Raw genomic sequence first — 14,003 nt, forward strand, 5'->3', positions numbered from 1 at the left:
AGTAATGAGATTACCTTGCCCCCCGCGATGTGATAGGCTGCCCCATCCATCAAATAGAGGAGCAGCAACCATCGTGTAACCAGTCATAAAAGAACAGCATATAAAATTATGCCATGTTTTAGATGGACAACGAAATACCGAAATCGAGGCAAAAAGGTGGATCGCGTTTTATATAAGAGCCTGCGTAATATGATGTGAGGCCGGGGGATGGGACGTCTGTCAATCGCACGAAATCCCCAGAGGTCATTGTCAGTTCCTTTGCCATGATTGGTGGTAATGAGTGTTCGTGCGATATGTTCATCGGGAAATAAAATATGAATTATTCATAGGATAGAAGAGACAAAGAGGTATTACTATCATCCCTGTTCGTGTAACCATTATGACTTCGATACCATTAACAGAGCTCTGCTGTCGACAGGTGTTCATAACCTTGGTAGAGTTGTTTATTTCACCCCCAAAACCATGATCCTTTGTGTGTATAAAAGTATTTTGTCAAAATGCAGGCCATTATGCTGGCTTGGTAACTAGGTAGTCATAATGCCATTCACAAGGAAGGTGTGAAACGTGGACAGGCCGGCTCGTGATGAGACCCCCTGTTCCAAGGTCTGTTTATTTAGTGTACCTTTTGGACCATATCCCTGGTGTGGTGGCCATACTAGGAATGCCACTTCGCTTCCAACCTGATGATCATGGTAGGCTAGCTCTTGATGAGACCCCCTATCCTGCATTTGACAATTAATAATCCATATTCATCATTTTTTCTTTGCAAAGCACTTTTTCTTATTTATTTACACATAAGGGTGGTTCAGCACTCCTTAAGAGTGGGAATGGTGGAAGAAGTCTTATCATCCCAACAGGAAGATATAAATCCTCTGCTCTTATTCCTGAGTAATAATCAAAGAAAATTTTTAGGGAAATCGCCATGATAAAGATAACCAACCAAAACAATGGGAATAAGTCAATGACAACGGAGATGAGAAGTAAGTATGTCCCTCCTCTTGTCCTCTTACCAATACTAGGCTCTATAAAGATAGCGATCTTATGATCTGCTGACTTCGGTATGTCGTAATTTATGTTCATTGCATAAGTGCATAGCTGTAGCTTAAAGACTGGAGAGAACATGACTAAAAGCATCCTCAATATGAATCATCACAGAGAGAAAAAACATGGCTATGGTATTCTTTTTTGAAAAAGGAACAGGAGAGAAGAATCCATGCAAAACAAATAGTTGAGATGCCGTTCTTTGAGACGGAACAGCTGAAGATCATAAATGCTATCTCCTTTGAAAAAGGAGCAGCAGAAACTCTCAAATGCTGTTCCTTTTGAAAAGGAACAGCAAAAACTCACAAATGCTGTTCCTTTTGAAAAGGAACAACAAAAACTCACAAATGTTGTTCCTTTTGAAAAGGAACAGCAAAAACTCACAAATGCTGTTCCTTTTGAAAAGGAACAACAAAAACTCACAAATGTTGTTCCTTTTGAAAAGGAACAGCAAAAACTCACAAATGCTGTTCCTTTTGAAAAGGAACAGCAAAAACTCACAAATGTTGTTCCTTTCGAAAAGGAACAGCAAAAACACAAAACCAAGCAAACGCTGTTCCTTTTGAGAAAGGAACAGCAAAAACACGCTGAATGCAAAAATCAAAATTAAAAAGAAAGATCAAAGAAATGTTAAGAAAACGTATATACAAGAAATTATGTACAAGTCATAGGAAAAAATTCATTCCTTACTGAATTACAGGTGAGGAAGATTTTACTTCCTCTCCTAAAATTTTCATATTAGTGTCTTGACGTAGCTGCTGACAGAAGGATTCCTGAGTGAGTGGCTTGCAATAGAGACAAACTCGGTGGCCATTTACCTTGAATGCATATCTAGAACCATCGATTGTGATGAGAGTAAGGGTCCCATTATCATGTACTTTCTGGATTTCGTATGGCCCCAACCAACGAGTCTGTAGTTTCCCAGGGAAATCCTGAAACCGAGAGTCATATAACAGGGCCCAGTCTCCTTCGTGAAAGACTTTGTTCTTGATAAGTGCATCATGCCATTTAGCTCGCTGCTGTTGAATAAGTGTTGTATTCTGTAATGCAGAGAGCCTTATTTCGTCCAATTCGTTAATCTGCTGTAGTCGATTGATTTGTGCCTCACTTAAATCTAGGCCAACTTCCTGTGCAGTTCGAAGTGTTTGGATTTCGAATTCTATGGGGAAAATAGGTTGTTTCCCAAACACTAATTGATAGGGTGAATAACCAGTGGTACTTCTCCATGTGGTTCTATAAGCCCAGAGTGCTTCAGGTAGTCGGGCGGCCCAATCACGTCTATGTGAAGCAATGGTTTTTGTTAAAATTGATTCTATTACCTTATTGCTACTTTCTACTTGCCCATTCGCCTGCGGGTGATATGGGGTAGTAATTTTATGCTGGACGTGATAATTGTTAAGTGTTGCAGCTAATTTATTTCCGGCAAATTGTGGTCCTCCATCTGTAATTATTTCTCTCGGAAGGCCATATCGTACAAACAAATGGAACAGGAACTGTATTACCGAATCTTCTGTAGCTCTAGGCAACGCTTCGGCCTCAACCCATTTGGTAACATATTCTGTGGCTACCAAGATATATGTTCTCTGATTTGATGATGGGTTGATGGGTCCAACGAGATTAAGAGCCCATCGTTCAAATGGTTCAATGACCAATTGTGGCATGAGAGGCATTTCGTCGGCTTGACCAGGTCGTCCTGCTCGCTGGCAGCTGTCACAAGCTTGGACAAATTTCTTCGAGTCCTTAAAAATTGTAGGCCAGTAGTATCCCGTCTACAATACTTTATGTGTTGTTCTTTTTTCGGCAAAGTGTCCCCCACATGGTCCATTATGACAAGCTTTTAAGATGTCGAAAATTTCATCTTCTCGAATACACCTCCTAATTTGCATGTCTGCCCCTGTGTGGAACAAATAACCCCCGATCCACGAAAACCGAGTACTCTTCTGAACAATCTGCTTACGTTCATTAGGGGTTAAGTGTTTTGGTAGCTTACCTACTGCAAGGTAATTGGCAACATCAGCATACCAGGGTGTTTGAACAGCAACAACAAACAGGTGCTCATCCGGAAATTGATCTTCCACTGCTGCTGCCTCAATTGATTTTGGTATTCGTGAGAGAAAATCAGCTACAGGGTTTTCCTTGCCGGGTCTATCCTTGATTGTGATATCGAACTCCTACAATAAGATCAACCATCTCATTATTTTAGCATTTGTAACAGGCTTATTCGCTAAATATTTGATAGTAGAATGATCTGTATATAAAACAACGGGATAGCCTGTAATATAATGTCTAAACTTATTGACAGCATGTGTTACAACGAGGAATTCTTTTTCGGTGACAGTGTAATTTAATTCAGCAGGGGATAAATTTTTGCTGATATAATAGATAGAATATGGTTTTTTATCCTCCTCCTGCCTAAGGACTGCACCGATTGCTTTGTCTGAGGTATCAGATGAGATTTGGAATGGTAAATTCTAGTTTGGTCCTCGAAGGACTGGAGCTGTTGATACAAGTTTCTTTAATTCCTGGAAAGCGCGGTCACATTTCTCTGTCCACATAAAATCAACATTACTAGTTAGTGCATATAGAGGTGCGGCAATGTGTGAATAATGTTCTATAAATCGTCTATAATACCCATAAAATCCAAGAAAGTTACGTACCTCTGTTTGAGTAGTGGGAGTGGGGATAAGCAAAAGTATTTGAATTTTGGCCGGATCTACCTGAATGTCGGCTGTTGAGACAAAGTGTCCTAGAATAAGCCCTTCAGTCATCATCATATAACATTTTTCGTGGCTTAAGCAAAGCCTGGTAGCAATGCAACGCTGTAGGACTTTTTCTAGAGTATCCAGAGCTGGGTCAAAATCATCTCCATATGGTGTAAAGTCATCCATGTACACTTCAAGTCCATCATTTATTAGATCTGCAAAGATGCTAAGAATAGCCCTTTGGAATGTGGCAGGAGCATTACATAGGCCAAAGGGTAAAACTCTATAGGCAAACGTTCCCCAAGGACAAGTAAAGGTAGTTTTATCCTGGTCTTCAGGGGCAATCTGAATCTGATTGTATCCACTGAAGCCATCCAGGAAAGAGAAGAATTTCTTTCCTGCTAAAGTGTCCAATACTTGGTCTATGAATGGGAGGGGAAAATGGTCTTTTTGTGTGGCTTTGTTTAACTCTCTATAATCCACGCAAATCCTCCATTTCCCATTCTTCTTGGGTACAACCACAAGTGGAGAGACCCACTTGCTATCAGAAATAGGATAGATAAAATTAACATCTAAAAGCTTCTGAAGTTCAGCTTTTACAACATCTTTTAGATGAGGGTTGAGTCTTCTTTGCGGTTGACGGACAGGTCTTGCATCTTTTTCTATATAAATATGGTGGGTGCACAATTGGGGATCAATCCCTTTCATATCAGGGTAATCCCACGCAAATGCTTCTTGATGTTTCCGTAACAGATGGATGAGTTTTATTTCTTGGTCCGGTGTAAGGTTGGCATTGATGTTTAGAGTTTTTCCCGGTTCAATTTCCACTACTTTACTATTGGCAACAGAAGTCACAGGTATCGTTTGGTCGTGCGCGTCTTTCAAGGGATCTTCCTCTAGTTCGCTATCGAATGCAGCTTCTATCATGAAACACTGTGTATGAGATCTAGGTTCAGTTTGACTAATGAAGTTATTGATAGCATCGTCTTCTGTTTGGTCTTTAAAGTCCAGGGCCTTCTGTATAGTCAATGGTGATCTGATATTGTCAGTAAGGTATGATACAGGGTGCTGGTTAGTTTTTATCATTGTAAGACTTGGCTGTGCTGGAGGGTATAGAACTAGATTTTTAATATCTGGTCCTCTGGTTATGGTCATGTTTCCCTGCCAGCAACCAATGTAAGCATCGACGGTAGCAAGCCAAGGTCTACCTAAAATTAGCGGGTGTCCATCCAGTCGGGTTTTTGGATTAATTACCAGGAAATCGGTTGGGTATTCCCAGGAGTCTATGGAAACCATGACATCGTATAGAGTACCTTCTGGTCGAACTACAGATCGGTCAGCCAACTCTAACAAAGTAGAAGTGGGTTCTACCGATGTAATACCGAGCTTTTGGCAAGTAGAAGTTGTCAAAATATTAATTGCAGCTCCTAGATCAACTAAAGCATTAGTCAGGGTCTGACCATAGATTTGAACAGTTACGATTGGATTTCCTGGATCTTCATATTTAATGGGTGTTCCTGATAACAGGTCAGATAAAGTACCGACTACTTGGACTCTTGGGTTAGTGGTTACATTCCTCCTTGGTTTTTTTATGCACAATTCTTTTATAGTTTTTGCATATATAGGAATGTCTTGAATGGCTTGGAGGAAAGGAATTCTTATATACAGGTTTTGTAGCTCTCCCAGAATGTCAAAGTCTGGATATTGTACAGGTCATGGTATAACTAATCGTTCTGGGAAGGGAGGAGAGGGTGTATTTGCTTGATGATGAGTCTGCTCCTTATTTGTACCCTCTTGTTGTAACGGTTGTTCTATTGGTAACTGATCTTCAATGTGAACTGTTTTGTCTCCCTCTGTTTCTATTATACGTCCAGATCTTAACTGAAGATCATTGCACTCCCTCAGTTCAGGTCCGATTTCTGATGATTCTATGATTTGGAGGGATTGGACCGGCCTATTATTGGGATTAGGATTGGGTTGGGCTGGGAGTTGCGGTCTCAGATTAGACTGGGGATTTTGTTGCAAAGCTGGCAGAGTCGGTTGAGGGAGCGGAATAGTTCCTGTTGGCTGATATGTCGATCTTGGCCAATTTGTCTGCCAGGGTGAACCTTGTGAAGTAGGGGGGGTCCATTGTGGAGGATATGAGCTATTCTGCCAAAATGGTGGGGCACAAGGAAAATTCAACGAACCAAATTGGCTTAGCTGATTCATCCATGGATTTGGAGAAGGAAACGGTTGTGATGACCAGTTCGGAAATGGGGGTTGAGATTGGTTTTTCCACATAATATATTGCTGAGCGTTATACTGTGGAGGTTGAAAAGAAGAAGTTGGGTCTGAAAACATACCTGATTGCCTTGGTTGCCATTGGCGACGCTGGTTAATGAAGTATGCTGATTCTGGCTCTTCTTCTGCTTCCTTATATACTGCCTTCAATCCAGGAAGTGAGGGGCAACTCTCAGTAAGATGATCTTTTGTACAGATAGCACATGTTTGAACTACATCCAGTGGACATTCCTTGTGGCTATGTTTTCTTCTACATCGGGGGCAGAAGATCGCCAAATTCTGTTCTGCCTCTATCTGCTTCTGTTTAGCCTGCACAATATCAAGTTGTGTAGTCAATGTCCCCAGAATATTAGTTTTAAAATTTTCTAATAAATTTCCAAGTTCTACACGTGTTACTCCTTCCGTTGATATTTTGTTGTCTCTAAAAAACCGATCATATTCTGTTGGTTTTATCCTTGTGCCACCTCTCGAGCTCCTGATACATAAATCGATGATGTCAGCAAAATTCTCTTGATAAATATCCCCTTTTCCCATGATAGTTAATGTTTCAATCCACTATTCCTTCATGCCTCTAATCAATGCTGTTTTTAACACATTATCAGGCAGAGGCAGTGATGCATATGGAGATCTTTGTAAATTATACTGAAAACGTTCTACATATTCTTCTAGTGTTTCATTTGGTCTAGCTGTCATCTGAAATATTTCATCTTTCAGTTCTCTAGACCTACAGTAATCTTGATATTTCTTTAGGAAAGATTCTTTCATTTGCTCCCAGTTATTTATAACCCCACCACCTAAACCCATAAACCATCTTAAAGCTGCTCCTTTCAAAGTGGAGGGGAACAACTTTAATTTCTGGGGGTCGGTGGTGTAATCATATCCCCTGCATAATACATCAAATTCAAATAAGAATGCATCAGGGTCCTCTGATGTAAGTCCGTGAAATGTAGGAATGTGTTGAAGGGGAATTGCTTTCATAGGAGCATTTGCTGCGGAATCCACTATAGGATATTCTAATGTAGAAGTTTGAGTGTTTGGCTGATTCTGTGCCATGGGATCGAATATGTGCCAGTAACCTTCCGGGATTTCTAAGAGGGTATTCTTAGGTGGAGAAGGAACGACCTTAACAGGGATTGTTTTAATAGCACTTCCTTCGTCTGGAATAACGAGAGTCCCTGTTGCTTGAGGAGATTGAATCCCTTCAACAATGATTTTTGCAGCGCTTCCTTTATCTGGGCTTTTTAATGGCTGAATTATCCTAGGAGGAGATCTTGGCTCCTCAACTTCTCCTGTTTCCCCTCCTCCTTCACAAAGATTGCTTAGATTCCCTTCCTGCAGTCGTTTTGGAATAGAATTTTCAATTTCTTGAAAGTCCTGTTCATCAGTCTGACTATGCACCTCAGCGAAGGCTACAGATGGTGATCCTACGGTCTGAAGGGAGCTAGTAGGTTGTTTAGAATTGGTTTTCCTGAACCCTACTGATCGCTGAGATTCAGTTTTCTTATAGATTTCGTCTATGAAGGTTGTTCGACCAAGGGTCACTGGCCCTTTGGCTTTTTCGGGTTTGATCAGAGGCTTGATAATCTTTTCTGGCTTTTTTTGCTTAGTCATGCACTCTATAAACTACCAGATTCTATTCAACCCACAATTCTGCCAGGAGAGCGGACGGTGGAGCAGGGCTTTTACATGCTCCGTACGCAGGTTCTTACCTTCCGTTTTTAAAATCCAACTCTCCCCTAGCAGACTCGTACACTACTCTGTAAAAGACAAATGGGTATACTCTTTCCCCGGCAACGGTGCCAAAATGTAGAGCTGTAACAAGGGTCTCTTTCACCTCTAGATATGCCACATTAATAAGTCAATCCGGGAACGCTTTGTTATTGCAAAGAGTATCTCAATCCGAGGCTATTCGTCAGAGTAATGCTTAGTAGTACAGTGTTTGGAAAATACAAGAGTAAACGGATGCTAAACTATGACTAAATTGCTCTAAAAGAATAAAATCACACAAAGCAGCTTATCAGTCGAGGGTACGGAAGCAATAACCCATCCCTCTAGAAACTGATGGAAAGGAAATTAGAGCATGGACCATAGGTTTGGGAGCTAGGCAGTGACTGCTGAGGCTCACTATAGCCTTAGACCTTCTCTCACACCAAAACAACAAATGCAGGTAAATGGAACGACAGAAAGTAAAATGGAACAACAAACAGGAAATGGAACAGCAAATCTGAAATGGAATAGCAGTAAATGGAACTAAGCCTCGCGAGTCCGAACTAAACTTGTTTTATTGAACCAAACTCACACTCCGTAATAAAATAATAGCCTCCTCTCTTAAAGCAACTTTGATGGAATGTACTCAATGGAACAGCATTCACAAATGAATTATGGAACAGCAATCATCAACCATATATACACAACACGCTTAATATAGCAATCTGATGATTAAAGAGAATATGACTATGTTTCCAAATAGAATAACATTACTTCCGGATTCCAATAATTGAGATTTCAAATGAATCCAATACAGCAATATTCAATATAAAAGCTCTGTAACAGAAACAGTTGGCTTAGATTGATAACATGCGATCAACTCTGAAAAGATTCACTCGTACAATACAGAGTCACTACATAAATCTCTTTGAAGAAACCATTAATGAATTAATCGTAACAGAGCATGGAATAACATATGAAAAACATGTCAAATTACCAAACTATAAAGATAAACAAACCACGCAGAAACCAACTATAATGATACAAAAGCAAGTGTCCTTCGGAGCCGGGCCCTTAGCTTCCAACGGTACACCGCCTTAGATTACTCCAGATGCAGAGATGAAATAAACACCAAGTCCTTTATATTAATGCATCAAAAAATGTACAGCAAAACAAGTCTTAGTGAGAGTCGATGATCAAAGTTGAGTCTGAGATTCACAGTTACATATATCCAGTCCTTTTGCTTAACAATGTTGTTCCTTTTTATAAAAGTAATGGCGGAGGTATCTAGGTAGCAAAAATAAGCAAAACAGCGATCCCTCAAGATCAAAGATCCTGAGGGATTTGCCAAGCCGTTAATCCTTTACTTTTCTTTCCCTGTTCTGCCGAATTGATAACCCTTCTTTCTTTCCTGGGTCGTTCTGCTTCGATCTGTTCGATCTCGTTCTCATCCGGTTCCCTTCTAAAGGGACAGCAGTTATTCCTCCTTTGCCTTTTCCTTTCGAACGACAGCCCTTCGTTTCCACCCTTTCCTGCATGGAAAAATAACAATTATCAGCGATTAAGCTTTCCATACTAATTCTCACACATTCTATTAAAATTCTTTATTTCTTTAAGTTCATTATGCAGAAAGGGTTACAATTGTTACTGAAAGGTCACTAAATTGTTCATCAAAAACATACCTTTCTAGTGCTCCACAGGTGACTGTTTTAACACATATAGAGACTTCTTTAACTTGCATACCAGTACTTTCTTACCCTTCACCACAAAGCCTTCAGGTTGCTTCATGTAGATCTCCTCTTCCAGATCCCCATGAAGAAATGTTGTCTTCACACCCATCTGTTCTACCTCAAAATCAAAAGTAGCAGCAATAGATAAAAGTAATCTAATAGAAGTTACCTTGGCAATAGGATAAAAAATATCACCAAAATCAATTCTCGACACCTGGGAATAACCTTTTTCTACCAATCGAGCTTTGTATTTCTCCACTTTTCCTTCTGCATTTGTCTTCTTTTTGAACACCCATTTGCTGCCAATGGGTTTCCTTCCAGTCGGCAACTCCACCAGATCCCAAGCCTCATTTTTGTGCAAAGATGCCATTTCATCAACCATGGTCTCTTTCTAGAGTTTTCCATCCTCTGAATCCATTGTTCCTTCACAGTTCTAGGATCATCATCTGTAACAGACAAAGAAAAATTTGAACAGAAAGTAGATGGACTATACCTTTCTGGTTGCCTTCTTTCTCGAACTGATCTTCTCACAGCCAGAGTTTGTGGCTCTTCAGCTTCTGATTCCTCCTCTGCTGTAGAGTCTGATTCTTCCTCCTTTAGCTCAAACTTATATTCTCAGGTTCCTTTGGTTGGACTTCATGTTTAATAACATCTTTTACCTCTCTTAACACCACATCTCGACTGTACATAACCTTCCTTGTTACTGGGTTCCAAAGCTTATAACCCGTGAAACCATCCTTATACCCAATAAAGATGCACCTTTCAAATTTACTATCCAACTTTGTTCTTTTCTCCTTTGGAACATGTACATATGCATCACATCCAAATACCCTCAGATGTGAAAGAGAGAGTTTCTTACCAGTCCATACCTCTTGTGGAGTCTTATCCTCCAACTCTGATGAAGGTCACTTGTTGACCAGGTAACATGCAATATCCACCACCTCTGCACAGAATTCTTGTCCCAACCCAGCACCACTGAGCATGCTTCTTGCCCTTTCCATCAATGTCTTGTTCATTCTTTCTACAACCCCATTTTGCTGAGGTGTATATGGAGTAGTATTCTATCGTGCTATACCACACTTCTTACAGAATTCTTCAAATTCCTTGCTGCAAAACTCTCCACCATTATCTATCCTCAGTACCTTATCTTCTTCTCTGTCTGAATTTCCATGAGAGCCTTAAATTCTTTAAACCTGTCAAAGACTTCAGATTTCTTCTTAAGGGAATATATCCATGTATTCCTTGAGAAGTCATCTATAAATGATACATATTATATAGACTTACCCAGTGATGGAACCTTCACAGGTCCAAACACATCATTGTGCACAAGCTCTAATATTTGTTTTTCCCTCTTACTACCAGAGGGGAAAGTCACTTGATTTTACTTCCCATATACACAATTTTCATAGAAATCAAAATCTAGAGAGCTATTACTCATACCTTCTACTATACCTTTACCATGAAGTATTCGAAGGCCCTTCTCTCCAATATGTCCAAGCATTTGATGCCACAGCATGGTCTTTTCTCCAGAGACCACTAGATTTTCTGCTCCACTTTTAGGAACCACATAATTGTTGAACCCATCAATAATAGTGCTACCTTGCAGCTTGTACAAAGTTCCAATCCGAACTCCCCGCCTCAATACCAGTGCTTCCCGAACCATTTTGCAGGTATCCTTCTCGAACACTATTTTTACACCTGCATCATCCAACTTTCTTAGAGAAATCAAATTTCTGGCTAATGCAGGAATATGTAGAACACCCGGAGGTGTTTTAACCCTTCCACCTTGTAGCTTCAACTTTAATTTTCCACGAACAATGATTCTAGCCTTCCTGTCATCCCCCAAGAAGACATCACCACCATCATATTTCTCATACTCACATAACCACTCTCTATGGGGAGTGAGGTGAAAGGATGCACCTGAGTCAATCAACCATGCCTCATGATCTACATGTGTACTTGAAGAAGCAAAGTACACATCCCCACCTTCATCTGAGGTGGTTTTTGCCTCTGCAAAAGGAGCCTCATCAGATCCCTTTCCTTTGTTAGCAGCTTTCAATTTATAGTCCCTTTTGAAGTAGCCTTCCTTTCTGCATTTGCAGCACACCACCTTTACAGGTTTTCCTAGAGATTTAGATCTCCCTCTAGATTTAGCTCTCCCACTCGATCACTTATTTTTGTTTCTGTTCTAGGACCATCCTCGTACAGACAATGCATCACCATTTTGGCTCTCCATATTTTTCTGTCTCATCTCCTTTGTCAGTAAGGCTGAGACTATTTCATCAAACTACAAGGCAGTTGCATTGCTACTTATTGCAATAACCAGACTATCCCATGAATCTAGTAGAGAACACAACAAATTGATGCACATATCTTCATCTGAAATTTTAATATCCACAGATGCTAACTGACTTACCACAGTATTAAATGTGTTCAGATGCTCTGTCACCGAGTCTCCATCTTTCATCCTTAGGTTATACAACTTTTTCCACAAGAATAGTTTATTCACTAGAGACTTATATTGGTACAAAGTCCCTAACTTGTCCCACAAAGCCTTTAATGTAGCTTCCCCTGATACATTCAACAATACTGAATCTGAGATACATAATCATATTGTGCTATTTGCCTTCTGATCCAACTTCTTGCATTCTTCATTAAACACTCCTGTTGGTTTAGTACCTGGACCTCCTGTGATCCACTGATCTTTATCCACCAACAGATCCTTCATCTTGAGTTTCCACAACTCAAAACTTTGACCATTAAGTTTCTCGATCTCTATCTTTCCACTGCTTGCCATATTCTTTCACCACTAGAATCGATCTCGCAGATCTCCCATTGAACAAGGTCTACCACAGGCCCGAGAAAAACCCCTTAGAAATAAAGGCGTCCCCTCGAAGCCAAATCTGCTCTGATACCAAATGTAGGTTTTAACCTTGTACAGAAATTAGCTTCATACAAATTCTAAAACATAGAAAATAAACAATGCGAGAGCATAACACTTAAAACACATATACACAGAGATTTTCCCCTGGATCCCAAAACCAAGACTACCAGTTTGATTTTCATTATGTTCCTTTCAATGTTATAATATATATTTATACATGCCGAAGCTTCCAATACCATTGACCAAAAACCATCGCGTCCAAAAAACATGTGTGAAAGTCATGTACAAAACCATAGGTGGGTCCGCCCAACCTAACATAGGGTCCAAAACAAAAAATTTCTAGGGCGTTTCCCCAGACCCCATAAAGTGGGGTTATGGATGCCCCTCAAACCCCCTGTTAACTATGTGGAAAGAATATAACACAACCCAACAAAATTGAGCAAGAAATGAACTAGCTATATTAAAAGAACAGAACTATCTCTTATGTTAACCTAAATTCTGACCTAGAAGAATAAAATGTTGAACAATGCTATATGAATAGGAAAACATGGAAAGAGATTTATTGTAGAAATAGAAAAGAAAATTGCAAAATGTGTCTGAAGTAGAGCATTAGCTTTTAAATTAAACTACAACACTAGAAATTGCATGGAGGAAGAAAAACTGTGTTTTTTATGGAAAAAAGCGGATCTTGACCTCAATTCATGGTCGCCAAAGGAGGAAAGAAGGTCAATCTCTATTGATGGACTTTCCGTATCTTTCTCTTACCACTATTTAACCTACTTCAACAACTGGAATGGAAACAACTATGTAAACCAACAAAAGCAACCTATTCTAACCAAGGGAACAATGAATCTATCTAATAGAGATTAATTCATGAACTGAAGAAAAAACATATAAGTACAAAGCAACAGGTGTTGGGCAGCTTGGGTTGGGCCTTAACCCAAGAGCTTTAGCCCTCTGAAAGAAATCAGTGCTGGCTCAGAAAATGTTTCATCTCCATTATCAAAAATAAAAGTCACATTACATAAACTGTTCACAAGAGTAAGCTTGAAATGAGCTGAGCAAGAACTACAATAAAAGTGCGAGAATTCTAACTAAAATCCAACTAAACTACTAAGCACCTAAGCCATCCTATTTATACAAATGGAGCTTCCAATAGCTCTCCTAAAATCAAGGAGGCTTGGCTCCCAAGACTAGAGATAGATAACAGTTATTCTTCACTTGCTCAGCTGCCCCTTTGATGCATCAATGTAGCTGCTTGTGCTCCAAGCTTTTTGAAGGAGGATTCAAGGTAGTGGGTCATAAATGAGGGGGAAACCCTCCTGCAAATCCTCTCCCTTGTTTTCCTCGAATATTGGGTGCGAAATGCTCATTAAACCTTTTATTTTGTCTCAAAATTGACCAAAAATCTGCATAAAGCACACATTAGACTTTTTGGCATAATGACTAACCCAATTCACTCTATTAGCATAAATATAATCAAAAAAATGAAATAAACTAATGAGAATGATGGTTAATTTACGTTAGAAGGCAAAATGAGCCCATATAATTACCCATTTCTGGGGCTCATCGTCACCCCCCTACTGAATGGGTTGCTCATCATCTGAGCAACTAGTCTATCTCCTCATCTTTGATGGCCCTGATGGCCTCCCTGAC

The sequence above is a fragment of the Pinus tabuliformis genome, chromosome 6 (assembly GCF_031772625.1).
Source record: "Pinus tabuliformis cultivar Carrire ecotype Pingquan chromosome 6, CPIR1, whole genome shotgun sequence".
NCBI lineage: Eukaryota > Viridiplantae > Streptophyta > Pinopsida > Pinales > Pinaceae > Pinus > Pinus tabuliformis.